The 16,590-nt window shown below is 37.9% G+C and overlaps 1 long non-coding RNA gene across 1 annotated transcript in view; it reads right to left on the bottom strand.

Moving 5' to 3' along the window:
- Nucleotides 1–16,590, bottom strand: part of LOC141372445 (uncharacterized) — a 58,558-nt gene that overhangs the window by 28,888 nt on the left and 13,080 nt on the right. The window contains exon 2 of the long non-coding RNA XR_012377699.1: nucleotides 11,243–11,272. This is a non-coding gene — a long non-coding RNA (uncharacterized lncRNA). The remainder of the gene's footprint in view (nucleotides 1–11,242; nucleotides 11,273–16,590) is intronic.

Raw genomic sequence — 16,590 nt, 5'->3', positions numbered from 1 at the left:
ATACCCTCCCCAATGTCCATCACCCATCCACCAAAATAAGTCAATCAGAGAAAGACATGTATCATATGACCTCACTGATAGGAGGAATTCTTAATGTCAGGAAACAGACTGAGGGTTGCTGGAGTGGTGGGGGGTGGAAGGGTTGGGATATGCCCTGCTTTTTGAAAATTCACATTATGTTGCTTCACTTTTACCTAAGACCCACATTAGTACCTGTTTTTGCTAACTGTGAGAAATTTGAAGATGATTTTTACTTTTACAAAAAAAAAGGTGAAAAGCAAAAATTGGGTCCAGCGTTTATATTTGCAGGGAGCCCAAATGGAGGCAGTGCACAGCTAAGCAGCAAGAGGGGCCCCACCAGGCTCCTTTCTGGCAACCACTCTCAGCCTCTCTGCATCAAGCCACCGTAGCTTTGAACTGTGTCTGTGAACATCTGTGCTATATCTCAGTTTATTTTGTGCATTTGTTATTAGGACTTACCCTGTGGTATCAGGAAAGCCTAAGAGAGGTAATTTTTGGGGTCTGGGGACACTCAAAAATTTTTCCATATGAATTAATGATAGTCACGTCTTCACTTTGTGCCATTTCAGCTTATGAATATTTTCATAAGAATACATTCAGATGGCCGGGAAAACCTATATAAGTGAGATCATATATTTATCTTTCCCTGTCTGGCCCATTTCACTTGGCATAACACCCTCAAGGTCCATCCATGTTGTCACAAATGGCAAGATTTCCTTCTTTTTCAATGCTGAGTAATATTCCATTATACACACACATGTACACACATACCAATGTACACATACACCCTCTATCTTTTTCCATTCATCCACTGATAGGCATGGGTTGTTTTCATGTCTTGGCTATTGGGAACAAGGCTGCAATGAACAGAGGGGTTCAGACATCTCTTCAAAATAGGGACAACACTTCTTAAAAAGAGATCATAAATATTTTTGCTGAGAATTCTATACCTGGGAATAAATAATTGCCATCTTGCTTCCCGTTTTACTACTAATCATCATTCACTTCTTGTCGGTGAATCAACCCAAGTTGTCAGTAGAGAAGTGTCAGTTGGAATGTTTTGGAATAAGAGAGGGATTATAGGAAGTAGAGCTTAGACAATTGTTGGAAAATACTGGTCCAGAAGAGGGGCTGGATCAGAGATTGAGTCACCAACCAGTCAATCAGAGAAACTATGTACTACCAGCTATAGATTAGAACCATGAAAGGTGTGCTTGTGGAGAAGCCTATGAGAAGCCATTGTTTCTAAGTAGCTATTGAATCAATGAGTCCACAGCCAAGTGTGGGAAGAGCCTGGGGTCACTGTTGGTCCTGGCCAGGAGTCTGGAGGCCTAACTGGATAAAGAGCAAGCACCTAGGTGAATGTCTGTCACCATATATGATTGGGAAAAGGTCTTCAGAGAATAATGGATGTGGCCTTATTTCTGGATTTCAAGTACGCACAAGTCCTTTTGACCATGGTAATTTGGAAGAATAAAGGGAAATATAACTCCTAGCCTAATCAAAGTGACCACCATAAATGTCATATGTATACTCTGTCCTTGTAAAAATCAGATAAAGCTATTAAGTGTGTCTCTGCTTGAAATCCTAGTCTATGTGCAGGTTAGTAGAACACATCTTTGGCCTTTTTTTAAGTTTCTATTTTAATTCCAGTTATTTAACATACAGTGTTATATTAGTTTCAGCTGTACAATATAGTAATTCAACAGCTCCATATATTATCCTGTGCTCATCATGACAAGTGCACTCCTTAATCCCATCACCTATTTAACCCATCTCCCTACCCTCTTCCCTCTGGTAACCACCAGTTTGTTTTCTATAGTTAAGAGTTTGTTTCTTGATTTGTCTCTCTTTCTCTCGGTCTCTTATTTTTTTCCTTTGCTTGTTTGTTTTGTTTCTTAAATTCCATGTATGAGTGGAATCATATGGTATTTGTCTTTCTCTGAGTTATTTTGTTTAGGATTATACTCTCTAGTTCCATTCATATCATTGCAAATGGCAAGATTTCGTTCTTTTTTATGGCTAAGTAATATTCCATGGTATGTGTGTATATATACATACATATATTGGTATATATACACACATATATATGTATATATACACACACACCACATCTCCTTTATCCATTTTTCTATGGATGGACACTTGGGATGCTTCCATATCTTGGCTCTTGTAAATAATGTGCAATAAAGGGTGCATGTATCCCTTTGAATTAGCATTCTTGAATTCTTCAGGTAAATGCCCAGTAGTGTGATTGCTGGATTGTAAGGTAGTTCTATTTTTAATGTTTTGAGGAACCTCCATACTGTTTCTCAGAGTAGCTACACTAGTTTGCATTCCCACCAATAGAGCCAAAGGGTTTCCCTTTCTCCACATCCTCATCAACACCTGCTTTCTCTGTGTTGTTGATTTCAGCCATTCTGATAGGTGTGAGGTGATATCTTATTGTAGTTTTGACTTGCATTTCCCTGATTATAAGTAATGATGAACATCTTTTCATGTGTCTGTTGGCCATCTGGATGTCGACTTTGGAGAAATATGACACAAAGAAATGGAAAGACATCCCATGTTCATGGATTAGAAGAACAAGTATTGTTAAAATATCTATACTACCCAAAGCAATCTACACATTCAGGGCAATCTCTATCAAAATACCAATAACATTTTTTCATAGAACTAGAACAAACAATCCTAAAATTTGTATGTAAGGACAAAAGACTCCAAATAGCCAAAGCAATCTTGAAAAAGAAAAGCAAAGCTGGAGGCATCACATTCCAGACTTCAAGTTATATTATAAAGCTGTAGTAACCAAAACAGTATGGTACTGAAACAAAAATAGACACATAGATCAATCAATAGTACAGAAAATGTAGAAATAAACCCACAATTATATGGTCAATTAACTTTAACAAAGCAGGAAAGAATACTCAAGGGCAAAAAGACAGTCTCTTCAAAAAAGGGTTGTGGAAAAACTGTACAGCAACATGCTAAAAAATGAAACTTGACCACTGTCTTATACCAGACACAAAAATAAACTCAAAATGGATAAAAGACCTAAATGTGAGACCTGCATAAAAATCCTGGAAGAGAACAAGGTAGTAACTTCCTTGACATTGACCATAGCAACTTCTTTCTAGATATGCTTCCTGAGGCAAGGGAAACAAAAGCAAAAATAAACTATTAAGACTACATCAAAATCAAAAGCTTCTGCACAGCGAAGGAAACAATCAACAAAACTAAAATGCAACCCATGGAATGGGAAAAGACATCTGAAAATGATATGTCTGATAAAGGGTTAGTCTCCAAAATATATTAAGAATTTCTAAAACTCAACACCCAATAAACAAATAATCCAATTTAAAAATGGGTAGAAGACATGAACAGACATCTTTGGCCTTTTAAATTACCAGAATACATCCCTTATTAGACAGCTGAATGGACCTAGATAATGTTATGTTTAGTGAGGATCCTACAAGTTGAGATCTCACAGTAATGCTGCTTCATGAATGCCCTCAAGAGAAAGGTAAGAAAGAAAATAAGAAATACTAGCAGTGCTGTTATGATTATGTGTATGTCTGGGTAAAATCAGCAAATGTATTATAGACAAAAACCTATTATGTAGTAGAAATATCTATGGCTAGAGCAGAGGACACAAAGGCAAATTGGCAGCCTGAGGTTAGCAGTAGGGAGCCAAGGAAATCACAGAACACAAATGGTATGGTAGGAGCCAGCACCTTAGTGTGGGAAAGCATCAGACCCCTAGACTTCAGGCAGCCCGGCTACTACAGTTTAGCTCCCTTGCTTCCTGGTTACTGGGCCCTGATCAGTCCTCCTAAGCCTCACTGTTTTCATTCTAGAACTGTAAAATACTTGCCAAAGAGAGACTATCTGAAAAAAAAACTATTCCTATTACGAAGAATAATCATAAATGTTTATAAAAATTCAACCACAATGTCTAGCACACAGTCATAAACTGCATGCAGGCAGGAATTTTTATCTGCTTTGTTCATTACTAAATCCTCAGCTCCTGGCACTTAGTAAACTTTTATATAATTAAATAATTAATGGTAGCTGCTTGAATTGCTGTTTTGTATTTGTTGTTAATGTAAGGTCATGAGGTGTACAATATTCATAAGGAGAAAAAGCACATTTTTTTAAATCTTCAAACTATGGAGGTATGTACTGTCCTCAAAATGTTTAGGAGAAATAGGTTTGCTGTTAGGTTTCCAGCATAACAGAGTCTCTACCTTCTGTGTGTAGCCATGAGAGTCAGGCTATTTTAACATCCTTATTGCTCAAGAGCATTCCTTCCCCCCCCCAAAAAAAAACACTTCACATGAATGCTCTCTTAAAGGCTTATGATGGGGGGGTGACTGGGTGGCTCAGTCATTAAGTGTCTGCCTTCGGCTCAGGTCATGATCCCAGGGTCCTGGGATCGAGCCCCTCATCGGGCTCCCTGCTCCATGGCAAGCCTGTGTCTCCCTCTCTCACTCCCCCTGCTTGTGTTCCCTCTCTCTCTGTGTCTCTCTCTGTCAAATAAATAAAATCTTTAAAAAAAAAAAAAGGCTTATGATGGTTACTTTAGATTTTTACTTCTGGCCTCAGGCACTGTAGCATCTCTTTGCTGAAAAAGTGCTCTTACTTCCCAGCTCTCAGAAGCTATTTCATAGCACTTGAAATCATGGGTCATGCTGTCTTCTTTTTTTCCCTGTTAGTTCCTAGGAGTAGCAAATGCCATCGTTGTTTCTTGTTACCCTTGTAGTGTCTTGCATATAAAGTGGGGACAAAGTGTGCCATTTTAAAGGCCACAGCCATTTCTGAAGTCTGGGGTGAATATCAACATCCTCCCTTGGCTCTTATAGGGAGTGGAGAACTGAAAGTGCACATACTTCAGATCAAGCTGTTGTTATATATTTAATCATGTAAAAGGCTCTGCTTATTTTGAGTTGAGTTAGTCTTTGCAGAGATTATTCTGTTTTTCAGGTATATTGATTTTCTCTGGCTAAGGGAAGGCAATGAGGGTGAATAAAGAGCTGAGAAAAAACGAATTCATCCCAAAGAAAGAGAGGCAATCCCCAAGTTATTCCAAGTAATATGGAAATAAGCCAGCAGCTAAGAAAAATGTATCTAGTAGAAGAACTTGAATCAAAGAGAATGCCCAGTATATTAAAGGAAGAACATTATCAGATAGTTTTTAACCTTTCCTTTTCTACATTACAATTTCCTTCCATTTAAGACAATGGACTTCATGGTCAAACTGCCTGAGACTATAAAGCCTGAGTGAATAACTATTAGTTACATGTTTGGGGGGAATTCATACACCCTTTCAGTGCTTCAGGGTTTTATCTTGAAACTAGGGATAATAACACCTATAATATAGGATTGGTGGGATAATTAAGTCACTATTGAAATGCACACATGCGCACATGTACACACACACACACACACACACACACACTAGTGTCTAGTCCTAGCAAGTGCTGAATATGAGATTGTTATTTTTTTTAAAGATTTTATTTATTTATTTGACAGAGAGAGAGACAGCGAGAGAGGGAACACAAGCAGGGGGAGTGGAAGAGGGAGAAGCAGGCTTCCCGCCAAGCAGGGAGCCTGATGCGGGGCTCAATCCCAGGACCCCGGGATCATGACCTGAGCCGAAGGCAATCGCTTAACCAACTGAGCCACCCAGGCGCCCCTGAATATGAGATTGTTATTATTATCAGCATTGTGATTATCCCCAAGAGTCAAAAAATCTTAAACATGAGAGCATTGCTCTAGTTGTGTTTAGGCACCTTTGTCCATCTTTTGGAATGGAGTATGGTTGGGAATGAGAAAGTAGTGAGAGACAGCTGGAAGTAATCCGTAAGGAAGAAAAAGAAGTGACAAGCAAGGAAAGGTCGATTTCTAGGACACACAAGGGGTGATCTCAATAAAACTTGGGAAGAGAATTAGACTTCCTGCAATTATCCAGTATGGGAGTTCACATTATTGTTGTGTATATATTAAAAGAATAAACACCCTAGAGGTCTAGGGAACTTTGGGACACTGAGGTTTTAATTATTATTTTAATAAAGATTTATTTATGTCACAAACATAATGTATTGATTACCCATGTGAGCCTGACACTTTACTAATTGTTGGAAGTATAGCTAGAACTTACAGTTTCGTTGGGGAGAAACATAATGATACAAGATAATGACAAAGATAATTATACAAGATAATTACAAATCATGGTGAGGTCAAGAAAACAGGGCATAATGATAAAGAGTAATTTCTGAGCATATATTAACATAAGGTGATTAGGAAAGGATCTCTGAAAAAAAGAAATGTTTAGCTGAAATCTAAAATATGTAAAAGAGGAAGTCAATAAAAAGCCAAGAAAATAGTTTACCAGGCAGAAGGAATAGCAAATGCAAAGTTCCTGGAGCACAAAGTTCCTGAAGCACAAAAAAGCCTGCTATATGCAGGGTACAGAAAGGAAACCCGTCTGGTTGGAGTTTAGTGTGGCAGGAAGAGTGGTAGGAGATGATACAGCCAAGAAAGGTAGAATCCAGGTCAAATCCAATCCTTGGTGAATGTAAGGGTAAGGACTGTGGATTTTGTTCTCAAACAAAGAGAAATCATTCATAGGTTTTAAGTGGGGGGAATTAAATAACAGGTTTTGTGACTTAAAAGTACTGTAGATGAATTTTCCATATTTCTAAAGCACATCTCTCCACCTTTGCCCTAGATCAAGGACACACAACTTGACCTAGATCAAGTTGCCCTCTGTAGTGGATTTTCCCCAGCAACACACAAGTATGCTGTTTTTTTCCTACCATCTTAAAAAAAAAAAAAAAAAAAACAAAACAAAAAAAAAACTCTCACTCCCTCTTCCCACTTTAGTTACCATCTTATTTCCTTCATTTACTTTACATTATAAAGAAGAGAATGACTGAATGGGAGAAAATATTTGCAAATAACGTATCCGATAAAGGGTTAGTATCCAAAATATATATAAAAAAACATATAACACAACACCAAGAAAAACAAATAATCCCACTAAAATATGGGCAGAAAATATGAATAGACATTTCTCCAGAGAAGTCGCAGAGATGGCCAACAGACACATGAAAAGATACTTAACATCACCCATCATAAGGGAAATGCAAATCAAAATCACAATGAGATATCACCTCACACTTGTTAGAATGGCTAAAATCAAAAACACAAGAAACAAGTGTTGGCGAGGATGTGGAGAAAAAGGAATCCTTGCGCACTGTTGGTGGGAATGCAAACTGGGGCAGACACACTGGAAAACAGTAGGGAGTTTTCTCATAAAGTTAAAAATATGAATACTATATGATCCAATAATTCCACTACTTGGTATCTACCCAGAGAATATGAAAACACTACTTTGAGAAGATACATGCGCCCCTATGTTTATAGCAGCATTATTTACAATAACCAAATTATGGAAGCCACCTAAGAGTCCATCAATAGATGAATGATAAAGAAGTAATATATATATAATGGAGTATTAACCATAAAAAAGAATGACATTTTGCCATTTGCAACATCATGAATGAATCTAGAGGATATAATGCTAAGTAAAATAAGACAGAAAAATACAAATACCATATGATTCCACTCCTATGTGGAATTTAACAAACAAAACAAATAAACAAAGAAGAGACAAATCAAAAACAGACTCTTAAATATAGAGAACTAACTGATGGTTACCAGAGGGGAGGTGAGGGGGGGAGTGAAATGGGTGATGGGGATTAAGGGTGTCCTTATCATGATGAGCTCTGAGTAATGAACAGAATTGTTGAATCAAGTTATTGTACACCTGAAACTAATATAACACTGCATGTTAACTATATTGGAATTAAACTTAGAAAAGAAAGAAATGACTTGAAAAAGTTGTACTCTCTGATTGAAGTTTACTTCCATTCTCTCTCTCTCTTTAATTGAATCATAGTTGACACACAATGTTATATTCGTTTCAGGTGTGCAACATAGTGATCCAACAATTCTATACATTACTCAGTGCTCACCATGTTAAGTATAGTCACCATACAACAGTATTGCAATATTGTTGACTGTATCCTTTGTGCTCTAGTTTCCATTCCTGTGACTTATTCATTTTATAACTGGAAATTTATACGTCTTAATCCCCTTCCCTCATTCTCTCTTAATCTCACTCTGAATAGACTTTCCACTGCACCATTCTACAGAAACTGCTCTTTATCGTGGTCATCAATGACATCACTGAAACTACTTTGTCTGTTCTCAGTCTTCACCTCACTTGACCTGTCAGCGCCCTTTGCCACTGTTTATGCCATCTCCTTCTGGAAATATCTTCAGGATCGGCTGCCAGGATACCGCATTCTCCTGGTATCCCTCCTACTTTTCAGGATCTTCAGTCATTTTTGGTGGTTGCTTCTCACTCTCTAAATTTTGGCATCTCCTGGACCTCTTCTCCGTGCTCTCTGTACTCCCTCAATTATTTGGTCCATTCTCATGGCTTTTAAGTATCATCTATATTCTGAAGTCTCTCACATTTATATCTCCATCTTGAACCTTTAACCCTGAACTTCAGACCCACATATACAACTGTCTCCCTCACACCTCTGATGTCTAATAGACATCTCAAACTTAACCTGTTAAAGACATAACTCCCACTGTCCATCCCCACCCCTCCAACATAAAGCAACAGTTTCCTTTCTATCAGTGGTAGTTTGATTATTTCAGTTGCAAGGGCCAAAAACTTGAGGTCATCTTTGATGCCTTTTCTCTTTCTTCATCTAATTTTTTTTTAAGTGAGAGAGCATGGATGCACGCTAGCAGAGGTGGGGGAGGTGGGCAGAGGGGGAGAGAGAGAGAGAGAGAGAAAGAGAATCTCACGACCCTGAGATCATCTCCTGAGCCAAAATCAAGAGTCAGAGCTTATCCAACTGAGCCACCCAGGTGCCCCTCTTCCTCCAATTTATTGACAAAATATACTCACAATCTCGCTAGTTATTTTACTTCCATTGCTACTACACTAAAAAAAAAAAAAAAATCATCATCCTGTCTTGCTTGTGTGCTTATAATTGGCTCCTAGTAGATCTCTCTGGTTTTGTGTCATCCTAAATATATTCCAAATATAGCAGTCATAGTGTTATTTTTCAAACAAGATTCTTATATCAATCATCTCCTTGGAAAAGAGTGGCTTTAGTGGCTGAATGGCTTCCTTCAGCACTCAAAAGCCAACATTTTTTGGTTTTTGGTTTTCTATAAGTTAGAACGCCATGCATGATCTAGCCTTTTTTGAAATCTCTAAATGCTTGTTTCTCATTCACTTTTCTCCAACCACAATGGGTTCCTTACTATTTTTCAAATATTCCAGGCATGTGTCTGCCTTAAGGGCTTTGTACCTGCTCTTTGCATTGATGGGACAGTTGTCCGCATAGACATTCACATGGATAGTTCACTAATTTGCTGCAAATAGTTATCAGTCATGAAACATTAAGAATATTAAACTAAATGTCTTGATGAAAGACATTAAATCTTTCCACAGAGATTTGATGTGGAATTGGGGAAGCAGGCACTGAAGAACAGGGACAGCCAAAGGCAACAAACAGTAAGGTTAACACAGATATAAAGGCACCAGGTGTCTAATACTCCTACTACTAGGAATAGCAAATGGAAGCGTTCAGAGTTATCAGACTAATAGCTCAGGGGAGTGGCCATGGAGTCTAGGCTCAGACTTCTGAAGATGGTGCACTGATCTTCTGGTTTGGGGACCTTAGGAGCTCAGAATAGGAGTCCTGCAAGATTTGGTCTCCTATCTCAGAGGAGGGACCACTGCCCATCTGCATTGATGCCTCGGTTTGATCCAGTGAGGTGCCTGGAGAACTGGGACCTGGATCACTGAGAAAGGAACTTTTAGGGGTTAGAATGAGATTGATTCTGAAAGTGCCAATTAAAATTGAAGACTGGAATCAACTCTTTCTTTCAGGGTGAAAGGGTCATTTCTAGAGTGATGCCAACAGGAACAGAAAGCAAATAGGAAAAAAGAAATCCCTCCTTTCCTCCTGCCACATTCTGGTCTCCTTCTAGTGAACTCTACTGAAAGAAATGGTAAGAAGACAGCTGACAATGGAGAAATATAATTTACAGAGTCCCAAACATCAATATGCAGAATATAGAATCAGAATCACTTCATTTCTGGACTCTATTTACAGAATGTCTGATTCAGTGGATCTCAAGTAAGCACCAAAATCTGTATTTCTAAGGTATCCAATTGATTCTGAAGTTCAGCTAGATGTGAAAAACACTGATGGAGAACAAATGCTTCATTTTGTAGTGAGGAAACTGAGCAAGAGAAGTGCAAGTTCTTATGGTCTGTGATGGTTCATTTTATGTATCAACCTGACTGGGCGGTTGGGTTTCCAGATATTTCTGGATGTTTCTGTGAGGATTTTGGGGGATGAGTTTAATATTGAAACTGGTAGACTGAATACAGCAGATTGCCCTCAACGATATGGCTGTGCCACTAAATCAGTTGTTCCCTATAGGCCCAGATACAACAGAAAGGCTGAGCTCTCCTCAAATAAGAGGAAACTCCTCCTCCCTGTCTTTGAGCTGGGACATTGGTTTTTTTCCTACCTTTAAACTGGAACTGACACATCAGCTCTTCCTTAGTATCAAGCCTGAAGGGTTTGGGACTAAATCTACACCATTGGCTCTCCTGGTGGTCAGTTTTCTATACTTGGACTGGAACTATACCATTGGTTCTCCTGAATCTCCAGCCTGCCAAATGCAGATATTGGGACATGTCAGGCTCCATAAATGTGAATTTCTAATTCTTATAGTATATCTCTGTATGTATGTATGTGTGTGTGTGTATATATATATATATCTATATATCTATATATATATATATCTATATATATCTCCTATTGGTTCTGTTTCTCTGGAGAATCCTAATAAATGGTCTGTAACTCTGAAGTTCTGGCTAGATGTAAAAAAGCATTAAGACTTAATAAAGATGAAATCCTAAAAATTTGCCATCAACAATCACTGTCTGCTTAGCATAGAGCATTTGTTCTCCCATAATTGGTTTATTCACCCACCGGGTATAAACTCTGTGGTTCACATTAGCTTGAATGTATATTAGATTATAGTGATGCGTTGTGTTTTTCCCAAATAATTAGGAGATAGCCAGTAAGGTACCACAAAACCGAGTACTTACCCCAGTGATGTCTATTGAATTAATAAGGTTCTGAAAGAGAAAGATAATAGTAAATTGATAAACTATGGGAATTATATAAAGCTTATAAGTGATGCAGCTGATAGCAAAGGGAAATAATGGGATAAATATACCTGCAGGGGTGTTTATTTATTCAGAATTCAAAATTTATTGAGAACAAAGTAGATTCAATATGAAAAAATCCCCGTATCAATGTAGTATGAAATGAAAAAAAAAATTCCAGTAAGATATAAGCAGCCTTACACCAGGATGTGACTGTCCTTTTCTATGTGACTGTGGAAAACTACTTTTCCTGTGTTTAATAGGCAGATTTGGTAGGGAATAATAACATTTCTTCAGTATAAAGCACTGTCATAAATCTATAAGATTTAGTTTTTTAAAAATACCCCAGATCCTTGATCAAAAGAACAAAATCAACACCAATGTAAAGCACTCTAAATTTGCCTGAGCCTCCATACATATTAAACTGAGGGTTAGAATACCAATGGAGAATAATTAGAATAATTGTATTTTAACATTAAGATACAAACCTGGGAATATCTGATTACTTCTCTTCCTGATTGCTCCTTTTCTCCCAAGTGTATTAAATATCTGGTTCTTTCTCTTTCCCTCAAATATATCAAATTATAAACCATTTTTATTAAACGTGCTATTTCTTCTCAAAGAAAACAAACATAGTTCTTGGTGTTACAAGCCCTTGAGAAATTTTCCTTGAATTTCATACACTATTGTTATTCTACTGACAACAATAAGCAGAAAAACACATGCACAGGACTTTGCATGACATCTGCTGGTTAAGGGTGTACATGATGCAAAAGTTCATTTTTCTTTTTTTCCAAATACATCACTGGATAACTTCCCCAAGGCTACCCATGAAAGGACAATACCCACAGGACTGGGAGGCTTCCTTTCACCCAAAGTGTCCCACAGATCCATTCTTTAAACCCCAAGATTTCATTTTACACAAACATTAATAAATTAGAAGAGAAAAGACAGTCTGATTGGAACATCCTAATCTCACCTTTATTATCTCATTATTTCTTGAGTAACACAGAAGGTCTGTGATAAGGTTGACAACTCATAAGAGATCAGTAGTGATCTGAGAGTCAGAGATCTGACTGTAATCCGAGTGATCTGAGTCTTCATCGACCCAAAATATTTAACATTACTTTAAATTTTACTATTAGAAGATTGTATCTTCCCTCTATTAGTATGTAAATAATTTATACATTTGCAAGATTTGCAACATAATTTGAATTATTTTTGTGCTGATAACTCTCCATTTGCCTCAGATCCAGTCTCTGAACTCTGCCACCCCAAATATTGACCACAGCAGGCTTCATCACTCAGGTGCCTTTGCTGGCTGGCTTCTTAATTGGTCTGGCCAGTGTGAGGCACCAGCATGAGAACTGGTGTCAGGAGGAGGTAGATAGTCATGGTATTTTCCTTACTGCCTCCCTGTTTGGGTGCTGTGCCTTTGGCAGGAGCTGTGTCTCTCCATGAGAATAGCTCCTATCCAAAGCCTATTTCTTCAGGGTTTAGGAACGTGTCATTGTTAGTTCTGAGTCCCCCCACCATCCTTTGGTATTCCCATAGCTTTAATCATGCCTCTTCAAGTAGTGGCTTTAATAAAGTCTCTTTATTTATTGCCTTTCTTTTTTTAGGATTTTATTTATTTATTTGAGAGAGAGAGAGAGAGAGAGAGCATGAGCAGGGGGAGGGGCAGAAGGAGAGGGGGAAGCAGGCTCCTTGCTGAGCAGGGAGCCCAGTGCGGGGCTCGATCCCAGGACCCCAAGATCACGACCTGAGTCGAAGGCAGATGCTTAACCAACTTAGCCACCCAGGCGTCCCTAATGATCTCTTTCTAAAGGAGACCCATCTTATATTAAGGGGAAGAAGCAAAAGGAGGGGAGGAGGAGCATAAGAAGGATGAAGGGCAATAAACGGTCAAGAGGCTACAGGGTGGACACCATATTGGTTTATTTGGGCCTGGGCATTCCCAAAATAACAACATCTGGTTATGTGAAAGTCCCTACCATTCAAATCAATATTCTGTGTCTGGGGTAATTTTTGTGTATTGCTCCATTAGAACTTAAGCTCTCTGAGAGCATGGTAGTTTTGGGTTTTGTTGTTGTTGTTGTTGTTGTTGTTGTTGTTGCTTTTTGACTGTTTTGTCCACAAATAACCAAATACCTAGAGCTGAGCATATAGTAACTGGGTTATTGTTTGAATGCATAAATTAATAGATGTATGGATGGATGGATGGATGGATGGATGGATGAATAATTATTGACCGATTCTCTGTTTTCTTTAAATGGCCAGCATATCCTTGGATACTATCCTGACTGTTATTTGAGGTCACAGTGGTATTCACTAAGGTTGTATTCAAGAAAAATAGGGGACTCTGAAGAAATGTGCTGTAGTAGGGAAGGGTTCTACCTAAATACATTTAACCTAAATACATTGTATAGCAATAAAGAATTAAATTAAGCTTCCTGGTTATTGCAAAGATTAAAAACTTGCTTATATATTCATTACAACAAACATTTTTATGGAGACAATTGAATCTCTATTCTGTCTTTTGAATGAGTACTTCTCTATGTTTCCATTCATGTATTTAATAGGATACAGGAGAATATAATGGTGACAAGCAGTGATGTGCTAATAAGTGTTTAAAACTGTCCCTCCAGGAACAAAACATAAAAGCCAATTTATACCATTTGTTGATTTCTGGGGTGTAAATACTCCCGCTAAACCCATAGTTTTATATTGCTGCTGTAGCAATTTCCTTTCCACACTGCATCTCATTGACCCTGCTTCTGTTTTTACTTTTCTTTCTCTGACTACAGGTGGGAAAGATTCTTTACTTTGAGGGATTCGTGTGAATAGATTGACCCACCTGGATAAACTAGGATAATCTCTCCAGCATCCTTAACTTTAATGACATTTTCCAAGTCCTTTTTGCCATGTAATGTATTTACAAGTTTCAGGGATTAGAATATGGACAACTTTGGGAGACTATTATTCTGTCTACAACACCCACTACAAAGCCAGCTTCAAGCTGCCGATATGACATCAATTGGCCACAGAATTCCTGAAAATTTAATAATCAGCTTATGCGCCAGAAGGAACTAGTTTTTCTATCAGAACTTTGCTATCTTAACCCTGCAGTAAACCAACTATGTAACTGAATAAGTTACTTCTACATATCTCAATCCTTATCTGTATAATGACAATGAAAAAAAGTATTATTTCACTGGGTATTTGTAAGAATTTATAGCATAGAGATAACACATGTAATTAGAAAATGCAAGTACTTGATATATGTTAACTTTTATTTTTATATTTGTATCATTTTTTCATCTCATCACTGAGATTAGGAGAATGAATGTTCCTTATCACAGTGAACTAAAATATTAAAGCCCCATGTATATCGTGATCAAGGCTCAAAGCATTTGTTTTCTTCCCAAGGCACATGTAATTTATGTTCATAATAATTATTCTAAAATGTATCAAGAAGCTTATGGGCCTTCTGAAATTTTAAAGAAAGATGCAATCAACTTGGCAGTGTTGAGTTACTTCTACTTTGTACTAGCCAAGTTCTTGGATACACTGTTATTAGAATTTTCTAGGAACTAGAATTTCAAGATTTAAGAAGAACAAAGGACCCTAAAGTAGACAGTAAATTTGGAATAAAATTGTAGTGCAGTATAACCTTGGAAGAGAGAACAAACTAGCTCCTTTGGAGTCTACTCCTCTCAGTTTAGACATGGTGAAACATCAAGGAGGGGCTGAAGGAGCCAGGAAAAAAATCTCTTCTAGGTCCTACAAAATTCTGACAAAGCATCGTCCTGAGCAAAGGCTAAGTTACAACATTTTGCATATTTGAGAAGAGGTCAGAGAAATCACCCTATGTTTTTCTCAAGCCTTCTGACCAAATAAAAATTCCTTAAGGATTTTTCTCAAATATCCTAAATATTACATATCTTTGGAACCATAACAAGACTGCCAGATGGGACAAAATTCACTCATTCATTTATTTAATTGTCCAACAAATATTTATTATGAAAATGCAGAAATTATTCATAAAAGAAGCCAGAATAGGACAAAGCATGTATGAGGCCCAGATGGGATATGCAAGTTTGCATGCTACTCCAGCTGGTTCCTAAATCCATTTGATCCAAATGTAGAGAGTAGTTTCTGAGTTACCTAAGGTCATGGCGTGCTTTGGGCATTGATTCTCTGCTTATTCCATGTGATGGATATAGAAATATGTGGACGAGGCATTCCTGATCCCTAAAAGTTTATGACTGATGTGGGAAAAATATGAGAAATGTCTTCCTGGGTGATCTAAGTCATGTTAAAGGAAAAGTCCAGTAATCATAAAATTTGAAAAGGTCGGTAAGCTTCATCTAACGATTCATGAATTGAGAAGCATCCAGTCTAGAAAATAAAAAAGAGCTTCAAAGAGTGGTGAGAGAATGTTACAGACCAACATGAGCAGGAACCAGGAAGTTATCCTGGGCATTTGCTGATCGGTTAAAACAAGGTTACTTCCCACATATGGTGCAGAGGGAAGTCTGGGAGGGGGTCAGGTAACTTGTGCTGAGCAGGCAAGCCTGATTGGTTGAGGTAGGGCTTCCTTTTTGGGAGAGCAGAACATAGACTCTTAATTTCTTCTGGTCTGTGATGTGGGGCTTAACATAAGTAAGTCTATCTTGGGTCCAGTCTGGACATTAACAATAATAACAAATAAGTGATCTAAAAAAAAAAAAAAATCACAAGGCAGCATATGGTTAAACAGAGAAACCAGTGATAGAGACAAGCATAATGAGTTCAGAGGAGATCACTGTGTTTGGAAAAGCCATAAAGGAGGGAAGATTTGAGAAATATTTCATTGGGCTGGAGGTCAGAAGGGAAGAGAGTTTATTGCGGGTAGAGATGATTAGCATGTGCAACAGGCCAATGCTATATATAACATGTTTGCAGGATTGTGAGGAGAATAATTGGATGACCTCTCCTTTCATTAAGAATCTTCCACTACCAACCTGGGATAATAGATTTTCATTTCAATTGTCTCAACCACACTTTCCAGCTTTTCTTTTTTTTTTCTTTTTCTTTTATTATTATGTTATGTTAATCACCATACATTACATCATTAGTTTTTGATGTAGTGATCCACAATTCATTGTTTTCATATAACACCCAGTGTTCCATGCAGAACGTGCCCTCCTTAATACCCATCACCAGGCTAACCCATCCCCCCACCCCCCTCCCCTCTAGAACCCTCAGTTTGTTTCTCAGAGTCCATAGTCTCTCATGGTTCATCT

The sequence above is a fragment of the Callorhinus ursinus genome, unplaced genomic scaffold, assembly GCF_003265705.2.
Source record: "Callorhinus ursinus isolate GAN/ISIS: 27379988/994484 unplaced genomic scaffold, GSC_fseal_2.0 scaffold4, whole genome shotgun sequence".
NCBI lineage: Eukaryota > Metazoa > Chordata > Mammalia > Carnivora > Otariidae > Callorhinus > Callorhinus ursinus.
This window is presented reverse-complemented; position numbering and strand designations above follow the sequence as displayed.